The sequence below is a fragment of the Pongo pygmaeus genome, chromosome 17, assembly GCF_028885625.2.
Source record: "Pongo pygmaeus isolate AG05252 chromosome 17, NHGRI_mPonPyg2-v2.0_pri, whole genome shotgun sequence".
Lineage (NCBI taxonomy): Eukaryota > Metazoa > Chordata > Mammalia > Primates > Hominidae > Pongo > Pongo pygmaeus.
The window spans coordinates 513,088-540,991 of record NC_072390.2 but is presented as its reverse complement, the minus strand read 5'-3'; positions in this window follow the sequence as shown (position 1 = coordinate 540,991).

Below are 27,904 nucleotides of genomic sequence, written 5' to 3'. Positions count from 1 at the left end.
ATTAGGACAGTTCATATTCAAGCAAAAAGGGGTGGGTTTGTGAACAAATGCCTTGAAGCTTTGGATGCCGTGGATCCCTTGACAGTTTTTGAGAATGTATCAAAATAATTAAATAGTCTATTTGGAACTGAGAGTCCTGGAACTTCTAGGATGTAATTTTTGAACGGTAATGAGAATGGAGTAATAAAGGAATGTGTTATCACTCTAATTGACAACTCTTGTTGTGGCACAGAAAAAGATATGTCTATCTTGGCAACAGAATTGTATCCCAGAAAATATCTAATATATAATATATAGAGTAATGTAGTAAGTGATCAAAATAGTATTTCAATCTATACGGAAAGAATAAATTTTTCAGGAAATAATGTTGACATAACTCGACAAACATTTGGAGAATCAGAAAATAAGATCTTCCTTTCATACCACACACAAGGATTAAAAACAATAGAAGCATTAGAAGTGAATATAGACATGTGTTTATTGGGAGTCAGGGTAAGGAAAGTCTTTATGATCCTACAGGAAAATACACAATCCAGAATAAAAAGACAGATAAATTTAGACAAATCAAGGTGTTTTTAATTTAAACTTTTTACCGTATAACGTTTCAAACTTGGGAATAATTAATCATTTATAACAGAGTCAATACCATTAGTTTAGACAGAATTTAAAATAAATGAATGAAGAAAGTGGGCAAAGGATATAAACAGAAAATTCACCCACATTGATAATATCAACGTCTGTTCAACATTTCCATGATCAACGAAATGCAGTCAATAATAAGACAGCATGATCAGTCTACCAAATCGTGATAAAATTAAGAAAATGATTATTTCTAGTTTAGCTACACTGTAATTGGAAGTATAAGTTTACTGGAGGACAAGATAGTATGGGATCTAAAAACTAAATTATCCTAGGCAACCATTACAAATGATTTCATGATGTAGTGAAAATCTATCTACAATATACGATCTGTGATTGAAAAAAAAAATGGTTACAAGCTATTATGCGCCATTTGCTAGAGGGGATTTAAAATATATATATATAGACTCACGAACATCAGAAAATAAGTAAGCGAAGATATTAATAGTGTGTTCACGTGTGCTAGGATTACGTAAGACTTTAAATTCATTAGATTTTTTTTCTTTCTTTGTGTTGAATATGCACACCTTTTGAAATAAACCTTTAAATGTAATTTACATCAAAACAACCAGTAATACTGCATATGCAATGGTGATGGATATGGATTTTTTTGAGAATATTGTAAGGTTTTCTTCAACACGAATATGTCAGGAGTGAGTAAAGACGTTCTAAAAATACAAAAAAATTAGCGGGGCGCATTGGTGGGGGCCTGTAATCCCAGCTACTTGGGAGGCTAAGGCAGGAGAATCGCTTGAACCCGGGAGGTGGAGGTTGCAGTAAGCCGAGATCTCGCCACTGCACTCTAGCCTGGTCCACAGAGCGAGACTGCATGTCAAAAAAAAAAAAAAAAAAAAAAAAAGAAAAAGAAAGAAAGAAAGAGAGAGAGAAGAAAGGAAGAAAGGAAGGAAGGAAGGAAGGTGTGGTGGTTCCGAAATCCGAACATACGACCACAGGACAACATGGAGGGCCACCTCTCTTTTCTTAGTAGTGGGGGGCACTCGAGGGGGCGCTCATTTATGGCCCTATGTTGACCCTAATTCAGACCTCCTGGCGGAGGGTTCTGGGAAATGTCCGACCGTCTGGAGTCACTCAGTTCCGCTTCCGTCAGGCACCCCACTGAGCTCATCTCAGACAATGCTGAAGCACTCTGGGAAACACTTACATTTACGAGTTTATTATAAAGGATATTGCAGAAATTTCAGAAAAAAAGATTCATGGGGCAAGGTATGCCAAGAGATGCACTACCTTCCAGGAAGTTGTATCCAGAAGCTTTCTAAAACCAGTCTTTGGAGGATTTATGGAGGCTTCATTATATAGGCATGATGGGTTCAACCATAGGCTATTGGTGATCAAATCCACCTGCAGCCTCTCTCCCCTTCCTGGAAATTGGGGTTGAGGCTGAAAATCACAGCTCTCTAATCCTGCCTTGGCCTTTCTGGTGAACAGCCCTATCCTGAAGCTACGTAGGGGTGACCAGCCATCAGCAAAGTCATTAGCATATATCCAAAGGAAAAACACTTATCCTTTGAATATTGTTAAAACTTTAGGAGTTGTATGCCAGGAAACAAGGATGCAGACCAAATATATGTTACATATACATACATAATATTGGTATAAAATCTTTTCAGAAAAGTCGGCAATATCGGCTACATTTAAAAATGTGCATGACCTTGAAATGATTGCATATCTAGGAATTGATACAAAGACTCTTCCAGGTAAGCTTATAAAAATACATATGAGGGCCAGACGCGATGGCTCACACCTGTAATCTCGGCATTTTGGGAGGCCAAGGCACGTGGGTCACAAGGCCAAGAAATCGAGACCATCCAGGCCAACATCGTACAACCCCGTCTCTACTAAAAATACAAAAATAGTGAAGCATGGTGGCGAACGCCTGTAATCCCAACTAGTTGGGAGACTGAGTCAGCAGAATCACCTGAACCTGGGAGGCGGAGGTTGCAGTGAGCCAAGATCACAGGCCACTGCATTCCAGCCTGGGTGAAAGAGCAAGACTCCATCTCAAAACAAAAACAAACAAACAAAAAACCCTCGCTCTTATTAATCCTTTTAATTTTTTTCCATCAGGCGAACAATTATGGCATTATATTATGTGAATTTTTCCAGGTAGGACATATTGTTCATGCCCACCCCCTTTTTTTTTTTTTTTTGAGAGAGGATCTCACCCTGTCATCCAGGCTTTAGTGCAATGGTCGGATCAGAGCCTCAAGTGATCCTCAGCCTCTTGAGTAGCAGGAACTACAGCTGTGCACCACTGCACCTGATAATTTTCTTTTAAATTTTTTGTGGAGTTGAGGTCTCCCTATGTTGCCCAGGCTTGTCTCAAACTCCTGGGCTCAAGTGATCCTCCTGCTTTGGCCTTCCAAAGTGCTGGGATTACAGGTGTGAGCCATCTCTCCCTGCCTCTTCATCCTCTTATAAGCTTATTCCTTTGTATTCCCCTTGCTATTTACTCGTTGTTTCTTTCCGTTTTGGTATTCATCTTATTTGTGAACTCTTTGTGTGTATTTTTTCTAGGTTTTGATCTTTTTTCTTCTGTTATATGTATTAAGAAGAAATTTACTTTCAACCTGTTGATTGACATTTATTTTCATGGTGATATGTTTTAGAAAGTACTATTTCTTAATAAGATGAATTATATTGCTAAATGTAATAATGATGAATTTCCATACCTTACTGCTGTACTGTAATAATTTTATTGATGGATTTTATTTGCAGCTTTTCATAAAATTTTGCAGTTCTATTCATTTAGACATTTTCCTTTAGTTTTCTGGCTTTTTTTGCTTTTTGTTGTTGTTGTTGTTTTTCTGTTATGGTACAATTTTGTTATCAAGATTATACTCCTCTCCAACCAGCCCCAGATTTTACAACAGTCGAACCCACACAGCCAGACAACACACAGAAATTCAGAGTCCTCACTGCACTCCTCCCCTATGTGTCCCATCTCTTCACTCCCAGCCCTCGGGGACAATCCCACGTTTCCCAGTTACTCTCCAGACCTCCCCACATTTCTCTGCCAGTCAGCCTCCCACACCCAGGAAACCCCTGGAAACTCAGGGTCCTTGCAGGGCTCCGTCTCCATGTCTCCCAGCTCTTTACTCCAGGCCTTCAGCTACTCTCCCATCATCCCAAGGTTTCTGCAACACTCAGCCCCTCACACCTGGGGGTCACAGACAAAGTCACAGATCTCAGTGCCCTCCTCAATCTGTGCTCCTCGGCTATGTCTCCCATCTATGCATCCCCATTCCTCCGAGATTCTCCAGTGTCTCCCTGATCCTCTCCAACCATAACCAGGTTTCTCCTAGGGCCAGCCCCTAACACAGAGAAGTCACCTGGAAACTCACAGACCTCACTGTGCTCCTCTTCCACCTATCTGACCTTTGGACCGCCATTCCTTAGGGTCTCTTCCGTGTCTCCCAGCTACTCTCCAACCATCCCCAGTTTCCTGCAAGAGTCAGACCCCAGCACCCAGGAGACCCCTAGAAATTCACAGAGCTCACCAGATTCTTCCCCAGTGACCTCCATCTCCATGGCAGCAGGCCCCACATATGCCCTGGGGGGCCCACACCCATCTTCTTTTACACTCAGACCCTCCCAGGGCCTCACAGTCACTCCTGGTTATCGTCATTCAGCTCGAAGTCCTCGCCAGCCTCCTAGCCAACTTGATGCAGTTACCTGGCCATTGCTTCACATTCCTGCTCAGGGCCGCACACCCAGACACAGAAGAGCCCCTCCCACATTCGTCTCTCAAACAGACCTGTCTTTATACTTGCTACTGTCACACACTTGCTGGCCAACATCACCACCCGGGCTATAGTCACCCCTCAGCTGTGCAGCGGGACCCTCCTGCCTGCCGACATGGCTGCTGGCGCCCATGCCAGCACGAACCCCCAGCCTGTGTCCCTGCGGGCGACACCACTGGCGACATCTCTCACATGACCCTCTTTCCTGGCAGTGACACGATTGGTGTGAACCCCCGTTCTCAGATCTCTGATGTATACATATGACCATTTTCCCTGCGCTCTGCTTCTTCCCTTCACAGGCCTCATTGTCTCTCTTTCAGCCTCCACTTCAGACATTTACTCATCCTCTTTCCCTGTGTCTGCCCCTGTCTCCATGTGGATGCCCTGGATAAGATTCACCCGTTTAAGGGGATGAATTTTATGGCCTTTAGTATATTCATAATTGTGCACAGTCCATTTTAAATCACAATAATATTACAACATTTTCATCAACCCCCTAAGAAAATCCCTGTAAACATTAGTCACTCCTCTTTCTATCTCCAGGCACCAACCCCAACCGGTCCTGGGGTGAGTTGGGTCCCTCAACTGGGATCTCTGCTCCACTTGGTCTTTTTTTTTTATGAGACAGAGTGCAGATAGAGTGGAGCTCCCTATGGAGCTGTGACCTAGGTCCACAGGGGCCTCAGAGGGTTCCAGCAGAGGCGAATCCTAGGTTCCCTGTCCCATGGCTGGCCCCTGAGGCTTGCTTCTCCTGCCAGCTCTTTCCACAAAGACATCAGGATGGCAAACACAACCCAGCCCCCTCCCAGGGAAAGGGGATTAATATCAGGGCCCATGCCCATCCTGGCCTTTTCTGTAACTGTTTAAGTAGTGAATAGATTAGGCCAGAATGTGCTGCTGTGGCCCCTGGGATCACATCCCTGGAGGGAACTTGCCTGGGGTTGAGAACTGAAGGGCCAGGCTGGACAGCCCACTTGGGGCTCAGTGAGCCGAGACTTAGTTTTCAGCTTAGTTCCCTCTGCCACTCCTGGGGCACTTGGGCTTGTCTAGAGCAAGCATTGAGGATGACCTACAGCATACATTCTGAGCTGTCAGGTGGGTGCCAAAGGGTGAGCATGAGGCATCACGGGGGTTGGAGCCATCAGAAAGCCCTCAGGTCAGCCCAGAGCCAGGCCAGCCTCCGTACCTGGAGCTGCAGGGTGGGCGCTGTGCAGTGGGCTGGTCAGAGTGGACTGAGAAGCCAGTCAGGGAGGGGCTTTCATTGCGCATTTTCCTGCGGTGCAAATCAAGTCCCCAAGGCCACAAGCCAGGTGAGGCAGAAACACTGGGCTGAGGCATCGCCTTCTCTCCTCTTTGGCTCACATAGGCCCCTGACTTTCCTGGGCTTCCCTGAAAGTGAGAGAAGATCCCTCTTCTTGTGAGGGTGGACACAGAAGTCACCAGTCACGTGTGGTGAGGAGGGCTGAGGCACCCCCAGAGTCTTTGCAGGGCAGCACCCACTACTTGCTGGCTGGACTGGGAGGCCAGGCTCGGACATTGTAGGAACTGTGGTCACCAGTCCCCGCTATGCCTCGAATTTTTCTCCAGCCTGCAACATTGGGCCAGCTCAGGCTCTGCCACCAGCTCCCCACATCGTCGTCCCTCAGAGCCCTAGGGTGGGTTCCCCCTACCTAGTGTCTCTGGCCCCTGCTCTCCACTCTCAGGCCTGACAAGCACCCAGCCCCCACACCTGTGTCTTCCTAAAGGCGTGGGTGTTGGGACTGCTGGCACAGAAGTCACAGCTTAGCTACATGTGTGTCCCAGATTTGCTTAATCAATGGAGCAGTGAACCCGCAGCTTCTGGGGTACAGTCTCCTGCATTTCATGGGTCAGGTAGACAGGCTGCCTCCCTTTCACCCCCAGGTGTGCGCACACACAGTCATCTCCACCTGCAATCCAGTCCCACCTGAAGCTGCACGCTCTGCAACAGAGGCCTGTGCACGACCTCGCTGTGCACCCAGCAGGGGCTGCCCTCTGTCCCTCCCTGTCCCCTAATGTCCCTGCCTCCCAGCCCCACGACCCACAGGAGAAGCCAGTCCCCTAGCCCAGGGAGCCAGGGTGGGTGCGGCCTGGGGACTGGGCGTGGCAAGCTGGCCCATAGGGTCGTCCCTAGCACCTGCCAGAGCGCGTAAGAGGGAGCCGAGGCTGCAGCGCCGGGTGGGCAGCGAGCTCCCTGGAGACCCATGCAGCGGGTCAGGTGCCAGCAGCCCTGGACCGCCGCTTTCGCCACTAAGCCACCCTCCCGGCCTAGGTGACCGGTCGCCCTGCCCAGGGAGCATCGCCCTCCTTCACCGGGGCCCGAGCCTGGCGTGGGGGTTGCAGGCCGGCGCCACAGCCTGAGGACACCCCGACCTCTGCCCCTGGGAGCGCGCGTAACGCCAGGTGGGAATGCTGTCGCAGGCCGTGGTGTCGCAGCCCTGCTGGAGGGCAGGGTCCGGCTGGGCGTCGGGGTCCTGGCAGAGACCGCGGCGAACGCAGGAGCAGGTGCACTGGCCGCTGCACAGGGGCCTCCAGGCTCCCAGACTCCGCGGGAGCGCCCCCTGGTGGCAGCCGGCTCCGGAGCTGCGGGAGGGCGGTGCCCAGTCCCCAGCCAGGCGGCAGCGCGAAGCTCCTTCCCAGCTTGGGGGAGTGGGCGTGGCCCAGCAGCCGGAGTGCCTCACTAGTGAAAAAGCTGGGGTTGGAGCTGCCACGGGGGGAGGTGTGGGGGCCTAGGCGGCTCTGCCTGGACCTTCTGGGTGTCCTCCTGCGACCTCAGGTTCCTCACCTGTCTCAGAGGACTGATGGGCTGCTATGGCAGGGTTGTTTGGGGATTAAGCCAGATAGTCCTAGTAAAGCTCCATTAGCACCCCCTGGCCTCTGAATTTTTTTTTTTTTTTCTGGCTTTCTTAGGAAACTTTCCAGAATGCGTCCACGTATTGAATCAGGAAGGCTGGACACCCTCCCTTGGCGCTGTGGTTCCTTCAAGACGCCCCCTCTTCTTAGGCTCTTTTCAAGCGCACACCCGGCAACATGTGCTCTACCCAAGAGCGCTTCACAGATATTCCTGCGGGTCTAAAACTAGAACGCTTTCTTCCCTGACCCCTGCCCTCATACCACCCCAACCCTAAGTCTTTTGGCAGAGCTGGCTACGGAGTCGAGTGTCAGTTTAATGCTTCTTCCCTGAGGTCTCCCGAGGGCTGTTAGGACGGCCTTAGGGTTAGGATTCGGGTTCAGGTGCGCCTCTCTGCGCCTGCGCCCCTCTGCGCCTGCGCCGGCGCTGCGTTCTCCTCAGCACACACCCGGAGAGCATCGCGAGGGCGGAGCTGAGCTCTCCTCTGCACAGGCTTCGGAGATACAGCGAAGGCAGATCAGTGTTCTCCTCAGCATAGACCCGGGTGGACGGGGGCACCGCGAGGGCGGAGCTGCGTTCTGCTCAGCACAAACCCGAGGGACACCGCGAAGGCAGAGCAGCTTTCTCCTCAGCACAGACTTTGGGGGCACTGCCTCGCTTTGGGACAACTCGGGGCCGCATCGACGGTGAATAAAATCCTTCCTGTTTGCAGCCCAGTATAATCAGGGTCAGAGACCAGTTAGAAGGGTTCAGTGTGGAAAACGGGAAACCAAAAGCCCCTCTGAATCCTGCCCACTGAGATTCTCCCCAAGCCAAGGCGAGGCGGCCGCAGTGCGAGATCCACACCGCTGCCTCGGAAGACAAATGCAGCATTCTTAATGCAGACGTGACACCCAAAATATGACACCCCCATTGCTCATGTAACAAGCACCTGTAATGCTAATGCACTGCCTCAATACAAAAATATTAATATAAGATCCGCAATTCCCTCGCTGCCCTGCAGTCCTAAGACAGCGATCATAACAATCAACGTTGACATAGTCAATACAAACGTAGTAACGAACCTAGGGTTAAGGTTGGTGTTAGGGTTAGGGGTTAAGTTTAGGGTTAGGGGTTGGAGATAGGGGTTGGGGTCAGAGTTAGGGGTTAGGAGTCAATGTTTAGGGTTACGGGTTAAGAGAGGTTAGGGGTTAGGCATTAGGGGTTATGGTTGGGTTAGGGTGAGGGTGAGGGTTCTGGTTAGGGGTTAGGGTTAGGGGTTAGGGTTAAGGGTTAGGGTTAGGGTCAGTGGTTAGGGGTCAGCGTCAGGTGTTAGGGGTCAGGGTCAGGGTTCCCATACTGTGGGTTGTCTATTTACTCTGCTGACTGTTCCCTTTGCCATGCAAAAGCTTTTTAGTTTAATTAAGTCCCAGCTATTTGTCTTTGTTTTTATTGCATTTGCATTTGGGTTCTTGGTTATGAAATCCTTGTCTATGCCAATATCTAGAAGGGTTTATCCAGTGTTATCTTCTAGAATTTTTATAGTTCAGGAATTAGGTTTAAGTTCTTAATCCATCTTGAGTGGATTTTTGTATAAGGTGAGAGATGAGAATGCAGTTTTATTCCCCTACATGTGACTCGCCAATTATCCCGACATCATGTGTTGAAAAGGGTGTTCTTTCCCCACTTTATGTTTTTGTTTACTTTGTCGAAGATCAGTTGGCTGTAAGTATTTGGGTTAATTTCTGGGTTCTCTCTTCTGTTCCATTGGTCTATGTGCCTATTTTTAAACCAGTACCATGTTGTTTTGGTAACTATGGCTTTATTGTACAGTTTGAAATCAAATAGTGTGATGCCTCCAGGTTTGTTTTTCATTGCTTAGCCTTGGTTTGGCTACATGGCTCTCTTTTGGTTCCATATTAATTTTAGAATTGTTTTTGTAATTCTGTGAAGAATGATGGTGGTATTCAGATGGGGATTGCATTGAATTTGTTGATTGCCTTTAACAGAATGGTAGTTTTCACAATATTGGTTGCACCCATCCATGAGCATGGGGATGGGTTTCCATTTGTTTGTGTCATCTATGATTTCTTTTCTTTCTTGTTTTTTTTTTTTTTTTTTTATTTCCAGAGGGAGTTTCGCTCTTGTCGCTGAGGTGGGAGTGCAATGGTGTGATCTTGACTCACTACAACTTCTGCCTTCTGGGTTCAAGTGATTCTCCTGCTTCAACTTCCCAAGTAGCTGGGATTATAGGCATGCGCCACTGTGCTTGACTCCATCTATGATTTCTTTTAGCAGTGTTTTGTAATTTTTATTGTAGAGGTCTTTTGATTCCTTTGCTAGGTATATTCCTACGTTTTTTTTTGTTTGTTGGTTTGTTTGATTTTTTGCAGCTATTGTAAAAGGGGTTGTGTTCTTGATGTGATTCTCTGCTTGGTAGCTGTTGATGTATAGAAGAGCTACTGATTTGTGTCCATTAATCTTGTATCTGGAAACTTTGCTGAATTCTTTTATCAGTTCTAGGAGCTTTCTAGAGGAGTCCGTAGGGTTTTCAAGGTGAAAGATCATATCTTCAGCAACCAGTGACAGTTTGACTTCCTCTTTACCGATTTGGATTTCCTCTATTTCCTTCTTTTGTCTGATTGCTCTGGCTAGGAATTCCAGTACTATGTTGAAGAGGAGTCGTGAGAGTAGGCTCCTCGTCTTGTTCCAGTTCTCAAAGGGAATGCTTTCACCTTTTCCCCATTCAGTATTATGTTGGCTGTGGGTTTGTCATAGATGGCTTTTATTACCTTAAGTTATGTCCCTTGTATGCCTATTTTGCTGAGAGCTTTAATCATAAAGCAATGCTAGATTTTGTCGAATGCTTTTTCTGCATCTGTTGATACAATCATGTAGTTTTTCTTTGAATTTTGTTTATTTGGTGTATCACATTTATTGGCTTGCATATGTTAAACCATTCCTGTATCACTTGTATGAAACCACTTGATCATGGTGGATTATCTTTTTGATATGTTGTTGGATTCAGTTAGATAGTATTTTGTTAAGGATTTTGGCATCTGCGTTCATCAAGGATATTTGTCTGTAGTTTTCTTTTTTGGTTATGTCCTTTCATGGTTTTGGTATTAGGGTGATGCTGGCTTCATAGAATGAATCAGGGAGGGTTTCTTTTTTCTCTGTCTTGTGGAATACTGTGAAAGGATTGGTATCATTTCTTCTTTGAATGAAAGAAGACATTCTTTGAATGTCTGGTAGAATTCTGCTGTGAATCTCTCTGGTCCTCGGCTTTTTTTGTTGGTAATTTTAAAATTACCATTTCAATCTTGCTGCTTGCTTTATTGGTCTGCTTGGGGTATCTAATTCTTCCTGATTTAAGCTAGGAGGGTTGTATTTTTCCAGGAAATTATCCAACTTTTCTAGGTTTTCTAGTTTATGTGCCAAAAGGTGTTTATAGTACCCTTGAATAATCTTTAATATTTCAGTGGTTTCATTTGTAATATCCCCTGTTTCATTTCTTAGTGAGGTTACTTGGATTTCCTCACCCCTTTTCTTGGTTAATCTTGCTAATGGTCTATCAGTTTTATTTATCTTTTCAAATAACCAACTTTTTGTTTAATTTCTGTTTTGTATTTTTTTGTTGTTGTTGTTGTGTCAATTTCATTTAGTTCTGCTCTGATCTTGGTTATTTCCTTTGTTTTGCTGGGATTGGGTTTGACTTGTACCTGCTTCTCTAGTTCCCTGAGATGTGAACTTAGATTGTCTGTTTGTGCTTTTTCAGACTTTCTGACATAGGTGTTTAGGGCTAGAAACTTTCCTCTTAGCACTGCCTTTGCTGTATCCCAGAGGTCTTGATAGGTTGTGTCATCCAGTTCGAAGAAATTTTTTACATTTTACATTTCCACCTTGACTTTGTTTTTCACCCAATGCTCATTCTGTGAGGAACCACCAAATTGTTTTCCACAGCGAGTGCATCATTTTCTATTCCTAGCAGCCAGTTCATGAGGGCTCCAATTTCTCCACCTCCTTAGCAACATTGATTTCCTGTGTCATTGTTATGAAAGCCTTACTAGTGGATGCAAAGTGGCATCTCATTTGGGTTTTGTCTTGCATTTTATTAATGAATAACGGTGTTAAGCATCTTTTCTTGTCCTTCTTAGACATTTGTGTATCTTCTTTGGAGAAATGTCTACTCAAGTCCTTTGCCTATTTTTTTATTGAGATGTTAGAAATTCTATTGTTGAATTGTGGGATATTAAGCTTTTATCAGATACACATATTGATTTTATCAGATACATATTTTCTCACATAGTATGGGTAGTCTTTTTACTCCCTTGATAGTATCCTTTGATGCATAAAGAGTTTTTATTTTGATTAAATCTAATTTACGTGTATTTTCTTTTGTTATCTGTGCTTTTCTGTCATATTTCAAAATACACTTAAAACTCAAAGGTCATAAAGGTTTACCTTGTGTTTTCTTCTAAGAGTTACATATTTTTAGTCCTTACATTTAAGTCTTTTATTAATTTATAATTAATTTTTGTATATACTGCAAGGTAGGGGTCCAATTTCTTTCTTGTGCATTTACATTCAGCTGTTGAAGAGACTGTTCTTTCCTCCCTTGACTAGACTTGGCCACCTTGTTGAACAGTCATTGACCATATATGTGAGGACTAATTTGTAGTATCTCAAATCTGTTCTGTTCTATTGGTCTAAAAGTCTATTGGTCTTATGCCAGTACCACATTCTCTTGATGACTGTAGATTTGTAGTAGGCTGTGAAACTGAAAAATGTGAGTTTTCCAATATTCTTTTTCAAGATTGTTTTGAATGTCAGATCCTTTGAATTTTTGTATGAATTTTAGAACAAGTTTCTTTGTTTCTGCAAAAATGCCTTCGGAATTTTGATGGTATTGCATTGAATCTGTAGATTACTTTAGATGGTATTGTCATTTTAACAATATTGTCTTACAACCTGTGAATGCAGAATGTCTTTCCAGTTATTTCCACACTCTTTATTTTTTTTCAGCAAAGTTTTGTGTGTACCATGATGGTTAGATTTCTGCCTGAATAACTTATTCTTTGATGCTATTATAAATGGAATTTTTAAAATGTTTTCATAGTTCTTTACAACTGTATGGAAATATAGCTCATTTGCCTATGTTTGTTTTGCATCCTGCCTCTTTTATTAGTTATAATCGGTTTTGTGTTTTGTTTGGAGCTTTATACCCATAAGATCATGTGTGGATTTAATTTTACTTCTATTTTTTATTTCTAATTTAGATGCCTTTTATTTCTTTGTCTTGCCTAATTGCTCTGGCTAGAACTGCCAGTGCTACATTGAACACAAGTGGCAAATGCACCATCCTTGTCTTGTTCCAGATGTTAGGAAAACAGCTTTCAGTGTTTCATCATTGATCATGATATTAACTGTTGGTTTTTTATACATCCCATTGTCATGTTGCAGAAGTTCCCTTCCATGAGTAGTTTATTGAGTATTTTTATTATAAAAGGGTGTTGTATTTCATCAATGTTTTTTCTGCACCAATGAAAATAATCACCTGCTTATTCATTTTCCTGTTACAGTTTATTACACTGATTGATTTTTTATATGTTGAGCCGCCCTTGCATTTTGGGGATAAATCTCACAGGGTGATAGTTTACAATCCTTTGATTATACAGTATTGCCGCTAGTATTTTGTTAGTATTGCTAGTATTTTGCTGAGATTTTTGCTTATATATTCATAAGGGATATTGTGCTGTAGTTCTCCTTTTTGTGCTCTCTTTGGCTTTGGGGTAAGGATAATGCTGTTATCAAAAAATGAATTAGCAAGTATTCCTTCTTCATATATTTTGTCAGAAGAGTTTGAGAAGAAATGGTATTAATTCTTCTTTAAATGTTAGGTTGACTCAACAGTTAATGCAGCTATTTGGTCATAAATGTTTCTTTGTTAATCGCTTTCGATTACTAATTCAATCTCCTAGGTTATAGGTCTATTCAGATTTTCTCTTTCTTCTTGAGCCACTTTGGTGGTTTGTGTCTTTCTAGCGATTCTTCCATTTCATCCAGGGCACCTAATTTTTTTTAGACAGTTGTTCACAGTATACTCCTGTAATCCTTTTGCATTTCTGTAAAGTTGGTAGGAATGGCTCTGCTTTCATTTATTGTTTTAAAAATTAGTCTTCCATGTTTTGCTCAGTCAATATAGTGAAAGGCTTGATCTTTCAAAGAATCTGTGTTCATTCTACTGCTCTCCAACCTTCTATTTTATTGATTTATGCTCTAATTATGCTGTTTATTATTTCTTTCCTTCTGCTAGCTTTGCATTCAGTCTTTTTTTGTTTTCTTCCACTGCCTTTAGGTATAGAGTGAGGATATTGATTTGAGATTTTTTCTTAAATGTAGTTGTTTATATCCATATATTTTCTACTTTCACTGTATTCAATAAGTTTCGGTATGTTTTGTTTTTATTTTAATTTGTCTCAAGATATTTTATAGTGTTGCTTGTGATTTATTTTTTCACTCACTGGTAGTTGAAGACTCTATTGTTTAATTACCACATTTTTGTGAATTTTCCAGTTTTCACTTATTTATCTTTTGTTTCTTCCATTGTGGTTGTAAATTATATTTTGTATGATTTCAAACTTTTAAAAATTATTAGGACATATTTTGTGGATGAAGATATGGCCTATCCTAGAGAAAGTTCCATATACACTTGAAAAGAATGTATATTCTGCTGTTGTTGGATGGACTGTCCTGTATATGTGTATTAGCTCTCAGTGGCTTATACTGTTGTTTAAGTCTTGTATTTCTCATGAAGCTTCTGTCTGGTTTTTCTATCCATTAATTAAAATGAGATATTGAAGTGTCCAACTGTGACTGTTAATTCTTTCAGCTTTACTGAGGTGTAATAGAGAAATAAAAATTGTACATGTGATGCGTGTAGATGCACATTCTGAAATGATTACTAAAATGAAGTCAATGAACATGTTAACTACCTCACAGAATAGTTACCTTTTTGTGTGCATGCGTGGGATAAGAAAACTTAACTCTATCCCTTGTGACTGCAGAGTGGCCATTCCAGCTGCTCCAGGCTCCAGCAGAGGAAGACCGGGGCAGTTGACACCACCAGGGGGGCCCTCAGGCATGGGGCGCACGCATTCCAGAGGCCACCCATACCATGCTCCTGGCCGCCCAAGCTGCAGTCTCCCTCTGTGTGCAGGCAGCAGCTGCCTGGCAACCCCCGAGCCCGCTCGCACTCCCAGCCTCGCAGAACCAGGGCCTGGTGTACCAGTGGCTGTGGTCAAGCCAGGCATTCTGCCCGGCGGCGGCTGCACAGGAGCGAGAACTGAGAACCTGCCAATCAGCCCCACACGGGGTGACTGCCGAGTGCCCATGGCAGCAGCCCCGATCTCCCTCAGGTGGAGGAGTGGTTGGCAGGCACGGCCTGGGGGCCCTCAGGCTGGGCACGCTGGCGATCCCGAGGCCGACCAGGCCATGCACCTCCCTCCCGCCTGGGCACCCAAGCTGCAGCCGCCTTCTGTGTGCAGGCAGCAGCCTCCAGGTAACTCCCGAGCCGGCTGACACTCCCCACATCTCGGAAACGGGACCAGATGTTACTGTGGCTGCGGCCAAGCCAGGCAGTCTGCCCTGCAGCAGCTGCACGAGGGCAGGAAGCGGCCCTCTGTCCCATCTCTGGTGGCTGCAGAGGGCCCCTGACTAGAGGTCTCGAGCTCTGACAGAGGAGGAGCCGGGCGGGGGTAGGGTCCGGCTTGACCATTTGGAATTACAATACACTTCACCCATCAACCACAGAACATACAGTGGAGTATCATCTATGTGCAGGTGAGTATACTGCTCAAAGCGATTTACAGATTCAATGCTTTTCCTATCAAACCACTAATGTCATTTTTCACAAAATAGAAAACATTTAAAATTTTTATGGAAGCTAAAAGGAGTCTGAATAGCCAAGCCAAAGCAATACTAAAGCAAGACATAAGCTAGAGACATCATATTACATGACTTCAAACTATAATACAAGACTATAGTAATCAAAACAAGATGGTACTGTTAGTAAAACAGACACATTGACCAATGGAACAGACTAGAGTACTAGAAACTAAGTCCACATGCCTGCAACCATCACATCTTTAACGAAGTTGACAAAAGTAAGCAATGGGAAAAAGACTTTTTATTTAATAAATAATGCGGGGATAACTGGCTAGTCATATGCAGTAGAATAAAACTAGACCCCCATATTTCACCAAATACAAAAATTAGCTTAAGATGGATTAAAGAGTTAAATTGAAAATCTCAAGCTATAAAATGCCTAGAAAAATACCTAGGAAATACTTTTCTTGATAATGGCCTTGGCAAATAATTTATGGCTTAGTCCTCAAAAGCAATTGCAACTAAAACAAAAATTGACAAGTGGGGTTTAATTAAACTGAAAAACTTTTGCATAACAAGAGAAACTATAAAAGCAGTAAAGAGATAACCCACAGAATGAAAGAAAATATTCACAAAATACACATCTAACAGAGGTCTATTATTCAGAACCTATAAGGAACTTAAACAAATCAACAAGCAAGCAGCAAGTAACTCCATTAAAAAGTGGGCAACAGCACATGAACAGACACTTCTCAAAAGAAGACATACACACAAGCACCCAACAAACATATGTAAAAGTGCTCATCATCACTATTTATTAGAGAAATGCAAATCAAAACCGAAATGAAATACCATTTCACACCAGTCACAATGGCTTTTTTTTGAAAAGTCAAAAGAAAAACACATATCAGTGACGATTTAGAGAATAGAGAACACTCATACCTTTCTGAAGGAATGTAAATTAGTTCAGCCACTGTGGAAAGCAGGTTTGGAATTTCTTAAAGAACTGAGAGTTGAACTACCATTCAACCCAGTAACCCCATTACTGGGTATATATCCGAAAGAAAATAAATATCTACCAAAAAGACACATGTAGCCATATTTTTATCACAGCACTATTCACAATCACAAAGACATAGACTTAACCCAGGCGTCCAGCAGTGGTGATCTGGATAAAGAATCATGAAATACTATAGAGCCATAAAAAATTATGCCATTTGAAGCAACATGGATGCATTGTTTCCAGCAAGCTAATGCAAAAGCAAAAACAAAATACCGCATGTTCTCTCTCATAAGTGGGAGCTAAATGCTGGGTACAGATGGTCATAATACAGAGGGGCAGGAGGGGCCGGGACTGGTGGCTCACGCCTGTAATCCCAACACTTTGGGAGGCCAAGGTGAGCGGATCACCCGAGGTCAGGAGTTTGAGACCAGCTTGGCCAATGTGGTGAAACCCCGCCTCTAATGGAAACAAAAAAATTAACTGGGCATGGTGGCTGGAGCCTGTAATCCCAGCTAGTCGGGTGTCTGAGGCGGAGAGTCGCTTGAATCCGGGGGGCGGAGGTTGTAGTGAGCCAAGATCGCGCCACATCACTCCAGCTTGGGAGACGGAGCAAAACTCTGTCTCAAAAACCAACAAAGAAACAAAGAAACAAACAAAAAACAAAGAGGGAGGAGGGAGGGAATACAGATTGATTAAAACTATCGATTGGTTAGTGTCCTCTCTACATTGGTAATGAATTCATTCACTTAATTCAAAATTCATCCATTCAATTCATAATTCAGTTCCCCCTGAGAAAAAAATATTCACTTGTCATTAAAATCTCTCTGTATCTTACTGATTTCAGATAGAAGTTAAATTTCACCTTAGTAATAGAAACAAAAGAACTAGTTAAACTGACAAAAACTAATAAACGTTTGCTCAAATTTACTGACAGAGTCGTGGGTTCTTCATATAATAGTAACATTCTACCAGTTTTAAGTAAAATAAATAAGGAAACAATCTTATTTCCATCGCCTACCGGGAGGGACGTGCCCCCGCTCCCAGGTGAGTGGGACCCTGCGCTCTGGGCGGGTTGCGCCGCAGCCTCTGGCACCTCTTGTTGGCAGCCTCGCCGTTGCAGGCACAGGGCAGGCATTGAGGGGCGGGAAGCTAGCCAGGCCCAGGCGATTCCTTTGCCGGGGGCTGGGCAGGTGCAGAGAGGGGTGGAGCGGTGATGCCCGGGGCGAGGGAGCCTCCAGCTCTGGACGGTTCGCCGCCTCTGCCTCAGGAGGGCGCTGCAGGAGCTGGGTGGGGAAGGGGAGGGACGAGGGGACGCAGGCCAGGCCACGTGGCCCCTTAGACCTGGGTGATGCAGGAGGGGCTGTGGGAGACCAGAGAGGACACAGAGCAAAAACCGGGAACTGATACCACTGGCTGAATATTTGTCCTCTTGCGGAAGTTTGAAAGTCAGTTATTTCATTAAAGTTTAATTTTATTATAAAAATAACAACCATTAAAAATTCCCTGTAGACACTGGAATGATAAATTTTGGTACAGTTTCAGCATAACAATCTTTGGAGATTTTAGATATTCTAATTATTCAAATTGCGGCCATGCTTCAAAATATATGCCGTATATTTTTATGGCATCCACCCCTGTGTCCCTGTGTCCCGCATCCTCCTCTGTGTCCCTGCTGTCTCAGGAAACGAGCTTCTTCCTCCTTCCGCAGACTCGGATCAAGCTGTCCTCCCTCCGGCGCCTGAGGCGGTCATGGGGACAGCCTGCCCTCGAATAGCCCGAGAAGGCCCGGCCTGTGCCCTGTGCTCGGCGTGCTGTCCTGGCTCGTGCCCCTCAGAGCCCCTCACAAAGCAGTGTGACAGGTGTGGAAGGACCCAGCACCAGGCAGCGGTGAGCGGATGGATGCTCCAGGGATGTGGGGCTGCTGGCAGCCAAGAACCCAATGCCAAATTCCATGGCATAATTTTGGATATTTTTCCCTTATATTTTTGTGTAAGGCTTTCAGACTTACACATTTTGAGTTTTTAAAAAAATATAGAATAAACTACAATTCTGACTTCCATACTTTACCTGTTGATAGCAAGTCTTCATAAAGTTTTTTGTTAAAGGGGGCTATTCTCTCTCCATAGTTTGGCCTTTGCACCCTTGTTGAAGATCATTTTGACCATATATACAAGGCTTTTGTGGAGAGAGGTGTCTCTATTATTTACTATGTCCACAAGTCTTGATTTAATACATTTCTTTTTAGTTTTTCTCCTTTTTACTTTTTGAGACAGGTTCTCTGTCATCCAGGCTGGGGTGCACCGGTGCGAACATGACTAACTGCAGCCTTGCTCTCCCAGGCTTAAGCAATCCTCTCACCTCAGCCTCTGGAATAGCTGAGACTACAGGTTCATGTCACATTGCCAGGTTAATTTTAATTTTTATTTTAATAGCGATGGGTGTTCTCACTATGATGCCCAGTGTGGTTTGAACTCCTGGGTTCAAGGAATCCTCCTACCTCAGCCTCACAAAGTGCTGAGGTTACACGTGTAAGTCATAGAACCTGGCCTCAAAATACCACATTTGAAAGGTGTTCAACAGCACTGCAATTAGTTTTTGATTTAAAAATTGTGAGGGCTCCCCACTTGACATTCTTTTACAAGTTTAATTGGCTATTTTCAGTCTTGAGATTTCATAGGTTTTAGAATTTTGTATTTCTGCAAGTAAATATTGTTATGATTTATATAGCTATTGCATTTAATCTGTTGTTGATTTCATTAGTATAGACAAAAGAAAATTGTTTTCTAATTTATGAATATGGGATATCTTTTCAATTATCTAATCTATAAACATAGAATATCTTCCCCATTTTTTGTGACTTTTCTTCAGCAACATCTTACAACTTCTAGCATACTAGTCTTACATCTCTTTGCTTGTTTATTACAAAGTATATTCTTCTTAATGCTGTTTTCAATGGAATTTTAAAAACTTGGATTGTACATTGTAATGAAGAGAAACACTTAATTTTGTATTCTGCAATTTTGCTAAATGCAACCATTAGCTCTAACAGGTATTGTTTTCAGCATATAGGATTTTTTGTATCTGACATCATATCATAAGTAACAGGTAATTTTACTTCTTCCTTTAGAATGTGGATCTTTTCTTTCTTTCGTTGCCTAGTTGTTTTGCCAGGACCTTCACTGCTATTTTTGAATGGATGTGGCAACAGTGAATATCTTGCCTTATTATTAATCTTAGAGGATAAACTTTCCACACTTCAGAATTCAGTATAATATTAGTGATGATTGTTTCTGTTTTTTTGGTTTTGTTGTTGTTTTTGTTTTTTTGAGATAGGATCTTGCTCTGTCACCCAGGCTGGAGTTCAGTGGCATGATCTGGGCTCACTGCAACCTCCACCTCCCGAGTTCAAGCTGTTCTCATGCCTCAGCCTCCCTGATAGCTGGGACAGCAGGCATACACCACAACGTCCAGCTAATGTTAACATTTTTTGTAGAGAGAGGGATTCACCATGTTTGTCAGGCTGGTCTGGAACTCCTGACCTAAAAATCATCTACCCCCCTCAGCCACCCAAACTTTTGAGACTATAGGCATGAGCTATTGAACCCAGTTGGTGATGAGTTATTTACATATCTTTTGTTATGTTAGTTTCCTTTTATTTCTAGTTTATTGAGTGTTTTTTTATCTTGAAAAGATGATTAATATTGTCAATTGACTTTTTTGCATTATATGAGATGATTGTGTGGTTTATATCTTTTAATCTGTTAATATGATATATTAAATTGATTGATTTAAACTCTTATTCAAATATGGCCAAATAGGAAGAGCTCTGGTCTGCAGCTCCCAGTGTGATCAATGGAAGATGGGTGATTTCTGCATTTCCAACTGAGGTACATGATTCATCTCATTGGGACTGGTTGGACAGTGAGTTCATCCCATGGAGGGTGAGCTGAAGCAGGGGAGGGCATCAACTCACCCAGTAAGTGCAAGGGGTTTGGGGGATTTTACTTTCCTAGCCAAGGGAAGGCATGACAGACAGTACCTGGAAAAACAAGACACTCTCACCCAAATGCTGCACTTTTCACACAGTCTTAGCACCTGGCAGACCAGGAGATTCTCTCCTGTTCCTGGTTCATTGGGTCCCACACCCATACAGCCTTACTCGCTGCTAGCACAGCAGTCTGAGATTAACCTTCATGCTACAGGTATGTGGAGCTGAATCCGCAATTTTTAGAGCCACTCACAGCTCAGCAAAGCCTACTGCCTTTATAAACTCCACCTCTGTGGGCTGGGCATAGCTGAATAAATGGTAGCAGAAACTTCTGCAGACTTAAACATCCCATCTGACAGCTCTGAAGAGAGCAGTAGTTCTCCTGGCATGGTGTTTGAGCTCTGAGAATGGACATACTGCCTCCTCAAGTGAGTCCCTGAACCCCATGTAGCCTAACTAGGAGACACCTCTTAGTAAGGGCCAACAGACACCTCATACAGGTGAGAGACCCTCTTCAATGAAGCTTCCTGGGAAGGATCAAGCAGCAATATTTGCTGTTCTGCAGCCTCCTCTGTTGATACCCAGGCAAACAGGGTCTGAAGTGGACCTCCAGCAAACTCCAACAGACCTGCAGCTGAGGGACCTGACTGTTAGAAGGAAAACTAACAAACAGAAAGGAATAGCAGCAGCATAAACAAAAAGGACTTCCACATCAAAATCTCATCTGTAGGTTACCAACATCAAAGACCAAAGGTAGATAAAACCACAAAGATGGGAAGAAACCAGAGCAGAAAAGCAGAAAATCCTAAAAACCAGAGCACTTCTTTTCCTCCAAAGGATTGCAGCTCCTCACCAGCAACGGAACAAAGCTGGAGGGAGAATGACTTTGACGAGTTGACAGAAGGAGGCTTCAGAAGGCTGGTAATAACAAACTTCTCCGAGCTAAAGGAGCATGTTTGAACACATCGCAAGGAAGCTAAAAACCTTAAAAAAAGGTCAGACAATGGCTAACTAGAATAAGCAGTGTAGAGAATAAATTAAATGACCTTATGGAGCTGATAACCATGGCACAAGAATTGTGTGACACATGCACAATCTTCAATAGCTGATTCAATCCAGTGGAAGAAAGGATATCAGTGATTGAAGTTCAAATTAATAAAATAAAGTGAGAGGGAAAGTTTAGAGTAAAAAGAGTGAAAAGAAACAAACAAAGTCTCCAGGAAAAATGGGACTATGTGAAAACACCAAATCTAAGTTTGCTTGGTGTACCTAAATGTGACAGAGAGAACGGAATCAAGTTGGAAAGCGCTCCTTAGGATATTATTCAGGAGAATTTTCCCAACGTAGCAAGGCAGACCAACCTTCAAATTCAGGAAATACAGAGAACACCAAAAAGATACTTGGATAAGAGCAACCCCAAGATATTAATTGTTAAATTCACCATGGTTGAAATGAAGGAAAAAAAGTTAAGGGCAGCCAGAGAGAAAGGTCGGGTTACCCACAACTGGAAACCCATCAGACTAACAGCAGATCTCTCAGCAGAAACCCTAGAAGCCAGAAGAGAGTGGGGACCAATATTCAACATTCTTAAGGAAAAGAATTTTCAGTCCAGAATTTCATATCCAGCTAAACTAAGCTTCATAAGTGAAGGAGAAATAAAATCCTTTACAGACAAGCAAGTTCTGAGAGATTTTGACATCACCTAGCCTGCCTTAAAAGAGCTCCTGAAGGAAGCACTAAGCATGGAAAGGAACTACTGGTACCAGCCACTGCAAAAAATATGCCAAATTGTAAAGACCATCGATACTATGAAGAAGCTGCATCAATTAACGGGAAAAACAGTGAGTTAACATAACAATGACAGGATCAAATTCACACATAACATTATTGACCTGAAATGTAAATGGTCTAAATGCCTCAATAAAAAGACATAGACTGTCAAATTGGATAAAGAGTCAAGACCCATCAGAGTGCTGTATTCAGGAGACCAATCTCACATGCAGAGACAAACACAGGCTCAAAATAAAGGGATGGAGGAAGATCGACCAAGCAAATGGACAGCAAAACAAATTAAAAATTAAAAAAAATCAGGGATTGCAATCCTAGTCTCTGATAAAACAGAATTTAAACCAACAAAGATCAAAAGACACAAAGAAGGCCATCACATAATGGTAAAAGGATCAATTCAGCAAGAAGAGCTAACTACCCTAAATATATATGCACGCAGTATAGGAGCACCCGGATTCATAAAGTAAGTCCTCAGATACCTACAAACAGAGTTAGACTCCCACACAATAATAATGGGAGACTTTAACATTCCACTGTCAATATTAGATAGATCAATAAGACAGAAGGTTAACAAGGATATCCAGGACTTGAACTCAGCTCTGCAACAAGCTGACCTAATAGCAATCTACAGAACTTTCCACCCCATATCAACAGAATAAACATTCTTCTCAGCACCACATCGCACTTATTCTAAAATTGGTCACATAATTGGAAGTAAGCACTCCTCATCAAATGTAAATGAATAGATGTCACAACAAACTCTCTCAGATCACAGTGCAATCAAATTAGAACTTAGAATTAAGAAACTCACTCAAAACGGCACAAATACATGGAAACAGAACAACCTGCTCCTGAATGGCTACTGGGGAAATAAGGAAATGAAGGCAAAAATAAAGATGTTCTTTGAAACCAGTGAGAACAAAGAGAAAAACACCAGAATCTCTGGGACACATCTAAAGCAGTGTGTAGAGGGAAATTTATAGTACTAAATTCCCACAAGAGAAAGGAGGAAAGATCTAAAATAAACAGCCCCACATCACAATAAAAAGAACTAGAGAAACAAGAGCAAACACATTCAAAAGTAAGCAAAAGGCAAGAAAGATCAGAGCAGAACTAAAGGAGATAGAGACACAAAGAACCCTTAAAAAATTCAATGAACTTAGGAGCTGATTTTTTGAAACTATCAACAAAATTGATAGACCACTAGCAAGACTAATAAAGAGGAAAAAAGACAAGAATCAAATAGACACAATAAAAAAAGATAAATGATATATCATCACTGATCCCACAGAAATACAAAATACCATCAGAGAATACTATAAACTCCTCTACACAAATAAACTAGAAAATCTAGAAGAAATGGATAAATTCCTGGACACATACACCCTCCCAAGATTAAACCAGGAAGAAGTTGAATCTCTGAATAGACCAATAATAGGCTCTGAAATTGAGGCAATAATTAATAGCATACCAACAAAAAAATATCCAGGACCAGATGGATTCACAGCTGAATCCTACCAGAGGTATAAAAAGGAGCTGGAACCATACCATTCCTTCTGAAACTATTCCAATCATTAGAAAAGTAGGAAATCCTCCCTAATTCATTTTATGGGACCAGTATCATCCTGATACCAAACCCTGGCAGAGACAAAACAATAAAAAGAGAATTTTAGACCAATATCCTTGATGAACATCAATGTGAAAATCCTCAATAAAATACTGGCAAATGGAATCCAGAAACACATCAAAAAGCTTATGCACCATGATCAAGTAGTCTTCATCCCTGGAATGCAAAGCTGGTGCAACATACACAAATTAATAAATTTAATCCATCACACAAAGAGAAACAATGACAAAAACCACATGACTATCTCCATAGATATAGAAAAGGCCTTGGACAAAATTCAACAGTCTTTCCTGCTAAAAACTCTCAAGAAACTACATATTGATGAAATGTATCTCAAAATAATAAGAGCTATTTATGACAAACCCACAGCCAATATCATACTAAATCAGTAAAACTGGAACCATTCTCTTTCAAAAATGACACAAGACAAGAATGATTTCTCTCATCTCTCCTATTCAAAATAGTGTTGCAAATTCTGGCCAGGGCAATCAGGCAAGAGAAAGAAACAGAGGTATTCAATTAGGAAGTCAAATTATCTCGTTTGCAGATGACATGATTGTATATTTAGAAAACTTCATTATCACAGCCCAAAATCTCCTTAAGCTGATAAGCGACTTTAGCAAAGTCTCAAGATAAGAAATCAATACGCAAAAATCACGAGCATTTCTATACACCAATAACAGACAAACAGAGAGACAAATCATGAGTCAACTCCCATTAACAATTGCTACAAAGAGAATAAAATACCTTGGAATATATCTTACAAGGGATGTGAAGGACCTCTTCAAGGAAAACTACAAATCACTGCTCAACGAAATAAAAGAGGACACAAACAAACGGAAGAACATTCCATGCTCATGGATAGAAAGAATCAATATTGTGAAAATGGTCACACTGCCCTAGGTAATTTACAGATTCAATGCCATCCCCATCAAGCTACCAATGACTTTCTTCACAGAATTGGAAAATACTACTTTAAAATTCATATGGAACCAAAAAAGAGCCCATATCGCCAAGACGATCTAAGCAAAAAGAATAAAGCCGGAGGCATCATACTACCTGACTTCAATCTATACTTCAAGGCTACAGTAACCAAATAGCATGGTACTGATATCAAAACAGATCTATAGACCAATGGAACAGAACAGAGGCCTCAGAAATAACACCACACATCTACAACCATCTGATCTTTGACAAACCTGACAAAAACAAGCAATGGAGAAAGGATTCCCTATTTAATAAATGGTGCCGAGAAAACTGGCTAGCCATATGTAGAAAGCTGAAACTGGATTCCTTCCTTACACCTTATACACAAATTAATTCAACAGCGATTAAAGACTTAAATGTTAGGCCTAAAACCATAAAAACCCTAGAAGAAATTCTAAGTTACACCATTCAGGATATAGGCATGGGCAAAGATTTCATGACTAAAACACCAAAAGCAATGGCAACAAAAGCCAGAATAGACAAATCAGATCTAATTAAACTAAAGCGCTTCTGCACAGCAAGAGAAACTACCAACAGCGTGAACAGACAACCTACAGAATGGGAGAAAATTGTTGGCAATCTATCCATCTGACAAAAGGCTAATATCCAGAATCTTCAAAAAAACTTAAACAAATTTACAAGAAAAAAACACCATCAAAAAGTGGGCAAAGGATATGGACAGACAATTCTCAAAAGAAGACATCTACGCAGCCAACAGACACATGAGAAAATGCTCATCATCATTGGTCATCAGAGAAATGCAAATCAAAACCACAATGAGATACAATCTCATGCCAGTTAGAATGGCGATTATTTGAAAGTCAGGAAACAACAGATGCTGGAGAAGATGTGGAAAAATAGGAAGGCTTTTACACTGCTGGTGGGATTTTAAATTAGTTCCACCATTGTGGAAGACAGTGTGGCCATTCCTCCAGGATCTAGAACTAGAAATACCATCTGACCCAGCGATCTCATCACTGGTATATACCCAAAGGATTATAAATCATGCCACTATAAAGACATGAACACGTATGTTTATTGCAGCACTATTCACAATAGCAAAGACTTGGAACCCACCCAAATGTCCATCAATGATAGAACTGATTAAGAAAATTCAGCAAGTATCTACCATGGAATAGTACACAGTTATAAAATCGGATGAGTTTTTGTCCTTTGCGGGTACTTGGATGAAGCCGGAAACCATCATTTTCGACAAACGATCACAAGGACAGATAACCAAACACCACATTTTCTCACTCATAGATGGGAATTTACCAATGGGAACACTTGGACATAAGGCAGGTAACATCACACAACGGGGCCTGTCAGGGGCTGGAAGGGCTAGAGGAGAGATAGCAGTAGGAGAAATAGCTAATGTAAATGATAAGTTGATGGGTGCAGCAAAACAACATGGCACATGTAAACCTATGTAACAAACCCGCACGTTGTCCACATGTACCCTAGAACTTAAAGTATAATAAAAAAATAAAAAACAATTAGTTGATTTACATGTGTTGAACAATACTTACATTGGAGAGATAACTCCTTCTTCGTCACGGTGTATAATCCTTGCAATATGTTATTGAATTTGGTGTTCTAATGTTCTGAGGAGAATTTTTACGTCAATAGTCAAAAGGAAAATTGATTTGTAGTTGTAAATTATTTTTCCTTAGTGTCTTTGTGGGGTTCGGTGTTGTGTTAATGCTGGGCTCATAAAATAAGTTGGAAATTGTTTTCTCTTTTTCATTTTTCTGAAGTAGTTTAAGAAGGGTTGGTGTTAACCCTGCTTTAACATTTTGAAAAAAATAATTCAATGAAGTGATCCGTGCCTGGGCTTTTTGAGGGGAGGTTGTTGTTACTACTTATATGCCTATTCAGATCGTTTTATGGTTTATTTTTAGTATAATCTATATTTCTAGACATTTGTCTATATCTCTTAGCTTATCACATTTTTTGGCGTATACTTGGAATTAAACTTTTATAATCTCTTCTTTTCCTACTTTTGTGGCATCAGTAGTAATAGCTCCTCTTTTATTTCTGAATTTAATTATTTGAGATAACTTCTTTTTTCTTTTAATCTAACTGTTTGTCAGTTTTCTTAATCTTGTCAATAAAACCAAACTTTAATTGATTTTTCTATGGCTTTTAATTGTTATTTATTTATAACTGCTGAAATTTTTATTCTTTACTTATGTTTGGTTGCATTTACTGGTTGATTTAGATAGATTTTTTTAATGTACACATTTACTACTACAATTGAATACAAGCTTTAGATGCATTCAATAATTTTGTTATGCTTTGTCTCCAGTTATGCTGAAATTTTCTCTGTGATTTCTTCTTTAACCCATAATGTTGTTTAGGAGCATGTTACTTGATTTTTATGTATTTGCAAATTTTTAAATTTTCTTCTGGTATTCACTTCTAGTTCCGTTCCATTTTAGTTGTCAATGATATTTTGTATGATTTTAATTTTCTTGAATTGATTTCTTTGTGGTCCGATTTGTGATATAGTCTCAAGAATGTTCCATGTGCGCAGCAGAAGCACGTTCATTCTGTTGTTGAGAAGACCCTTTCTAAAAGTCTGCTGGATTTGGTTGAATCACTCCCTGCTCAATCCTCTGTCTTCATTTGGTCTGCCAGGTTGTCCTCTCCGTTATTAAAATCTCCTATCATTTTGGTGGTGGTCTCTATTCCTCCCTTTATTTTTATTTATAATTTTGTTTTTTACACAGACGAAGTGTTGCTATCTTGTCCAGGTTAGTCTCAGCTCCTAGGCTCAAGCCATCCTCCTGCCTCAGCCCCCGCCAAGAGGCAGGGATTACAAGAATGCGTGATCCACTGTACTCAGGCTATTTCTCCTTTTAATTCTGTAATTATTTGTGTTATGTGTATGGAATAGTTGCTGATACATGTGAACATTTTAATTATGATGTCTTCTTGGAGATTTATTTTTATTATATAATGTCCTTGTTTGTCTTTATGACAGTTTTTGCTTAAAGTCTAATCATCTAATGTAAGTGTGATCAACTTTTTTATACTTTGGTTGCTATTTAGGATGATTTGGTTACCATATAGAATATAATTTTCCATCCCTGCATTTTCAATCCATGTTTATGCTTAAATAAACAGAATTTATTTGATTTTATATTTTTAGTTTTATAAACAGTTTATAAACAGAATTTATTTGATTTTATATTTTTATTTTTTCAGTGACCTTGTGTCTGTTATTGGAGAATTTAACATTGTTACCTATAAGGTTATTATTTGCAGTTAAGGAATTACTACCGCCATTTTCTTAATTGTATTGTGTTTCTTTTGTAGTTCTTTTATTTATTTATTTTATTTCTTGCTGTCTTCCTTTTTGTCTAATTAATTT